Source organism: Empidonax traillii, unplaced genomic scaffold (genome assembly GCF_003031625.1).
Source record: "Empidonax traillii isolate 1590-97213 ecotype Southwest subspecies unplaced genomic scaffold, ASM303162v1 scaffold768:size374112, whole genome shotgun sequence".
Lineage (NCBI taxonomy): Eukaryota > Metazoa > Chordata > Aves > Passeriformes > Tyrannidae > Empidonax > Empidonax traillii.
The window spans coordinates 64114-67166 of NW_020955961.1; positions in this window are offsets into that span (position 1 = coordinate 64114).

Genomic DNA, 3053 nt, shown 5'->3' on the forward strand with positions numbered 1-3053 from the left:
AGAATGCTGGGGTTCTGGAGTTCTAAGAGAGTAGCAGATTTATAAATGACCTCTTATATTTTGCTATCAGCTGCTGGGTGTTTTCCCTTTGAATGATGGCTGATGACATATAGGATTTGATCAAATGGAGTGCAATTACAATATTATTCACATACTGATAACTATCATTTAGAAAATGAAAGATACAAGATGATTTTTTACTCTTTTCATTACCAAGATTATAATGTGCTTAACATACTAAGATCAGTATTTGTGTGGTACATATGCATTGTTAATATATCCCTAAACTAATTGATTTCCTGCATGAAGCAATATAGTTCAGCATAAAGCTTAAAGTGTCTGGTCAAAGAGTAAGAAATTAATCTCCCTTAAGTGAGGAAAAGAACACCCTCAAAAAAGGAAAAGAGCATTCATGAGTTTCACCTGGTGAACACAGGCAGTGTAAAACAAGCAAAAAGAAGGTTTTATTTTGCTGAGGAGCAAAGAACTCTTATTACCTTCAATACATTTAGGCTTGGAAAGAAAGGAAGGTTGATATACTTCGAGGAGAAAGCCCTGTTATGTCAAAATAGATAAAATTTTATTACAGAAGTTATGTGTTGTGTAACTCCATGTTGAATTAAACAAGTTAACATAGCATTATAGGCTTTTGTTTTTAAGAAATGCAGAAAAAAGTGTAATGTGTTGGCTTGAAACATATTCATATTCAAGAAACATTTATGACCATCACTGCAATGGTGATTGTTCCTACCTATTACCTGAAGAAGATGGGACAAGCACAGAAAGTGACCCAAAACAATCCAAAATGAAGACTAATACATTTTGTTAAGTTGTATTTTTAATGTGTTAAATATGATTGTTTAACTATTATTACATACAAGGAGATAGATGTCCAGCATCAGCTAGGATTTCATATTCTATTTCTATATACACAAATTTTATATCATATGTATTTTTATATATGCATTTATATACATGTCATTATCTGGATGAACAAGCAAGCAGATAAACAGCACTTTTACAGAAGTAATTGCTACAGAACATCCCTACCATTATATGATTTATGAAAAAATATACACTGGCTTAATATATAAAAAAAAAATCAATATGCCCTAATAATCTTGGGGTAGCTACTTCCAAATTTGGAAACTATATTATTCATATTGTACAGCTTTTTGGAGAAAACTACTAATTAATTGCAGTAATATACACTTTCAAGATTTATGGATCCTGGAGAGTAATAATACTAGTTATACCTCATAAATATTACATTGCATCTTCAGTTAAAACTTTTAAAAAAATTTACTCAAGGAGTCTATTACTCATAGCTTAGGTGATCTCTCAGAAAACTTTTAAATCACAAAATGTTTGGTTTTACAAAAAAAACCGCCACAAACTAACGAGATTTTTAACATAAGAATTAAAATAACATAATCAAAACCTGTTATACATTTCTGAAATAATTCCATCTTTCCATCCTTCATTCTTTCAAAGCGATTTTCAATTGCAATGCAAATATCAACTTTATCCTCAGCTGCCCTGTGATATCAGCCCACATTGTATGCAAGGTATAATTTCAAAGCAGCTTTTTTATGATTTCTCCTGTGTAGCTCTCTCATTTTAGAGGACTTCCTTCTTATGCATTGACTCATTATCTACTCTGATCTACTCATTATCTTTTCTCTGTTGCCAGTAGAAATTCTGGCAAGAATTCTGCTGTTGAAATGTTTAGCCTAATGTCTTTGATGATGACTAATGCTATCAGAGAGCCCCTTTAACCCCTCTTATTCAAATATATCTTCTGTTCTGTATCTCTGTATCTCTTCTCTGTGTATCTGTACCACAGCTGCAAGTTCTCTTGAGCTGCTTATTTAGCACGAAATGCACAGCACAATGGCCTTATGGTCACGGATGGTGTTGAGGTTCTGACTCTGCACACATGTAAAAATACTACCATTCCTGTGTTGCATTTCCTATATTTTCTCTTCCCCTCTTCAACCACCTGGCACCTTCCTCCCTTAAAATTTGCAGTTCATCCCACCTTCTTCCTTTCTAACTGCTTATCACATCTTTAATATTATATTTCGTTCAGAAACATAAACCTGAAAACTTGACTAGAGACAGACAGATAGATAGCAAGGGGGGGAGCTGTCAACTGGGAAACTCCTTTAGTTCTGTGGACTTTAGAAGAACAATAAAATAATCAAGCTGATGAGATGAGATTTATCAGGTTTATGGAGCTTTATTAACTGAGGTTAATAAGAATGCTAATTTGACTCAAACATGATGAACAGTTCCACCTTAAATACGTCAACAAAACCACCGGAAAATGGCATTATTCCTTCTTAGCTTTGATGCCAGTAGAAATCCCTGTAAGAACTGTTAGTTTTTGTGTTGGCTATCAGGTTGCATTGAGATTATCAGACACCGGTAATAATTTTATCCTTTCCCTTAGCATTACTTAAAATCAGTCATGTCAAATTGATAACTAGAAAATGGTTTGTTTCATCAGTAATCAAAAGACAAAAATTAACATTTTTCATTTCTGTAATTAAGGAAGCACCAGGCAAAACTTTCTAAAACCAAGACTGTCAGAGAAACCATTTGCAAATGGGCTTAACAATGAATCCAGCTTTGAGAAGCCTTTTTAAAACTAATCATCACATTCACATAATTTTATATATATATCACATAATACATTTAAAATACCTTAGTCCACTGACTAGAACATCTCTGTCAATTCTACATTTACTATATTGCTAAAATGATGATTACCTGAGAAATATTTGTATACTTTATTTTAATTGAAAAAGGCCCCTCACAAATGTCTTATCAGTTCTAATCACCTTCCTACCATAGACACAAAGTTATCACTGAATTTCCTGATTTCAGTCAATTAACAGAAACTAATTACCTTCTTTAATACAAGCTAATTTGTATTAAAGGCAAATCTTTCCAGATCTTGCTAAACCTAAATTATTCATAGTTGGTACTAAACTACATGCTTGAGTTATTACAAAGAGTTTGGGGACATTCACTTTGAAGAGACAAAC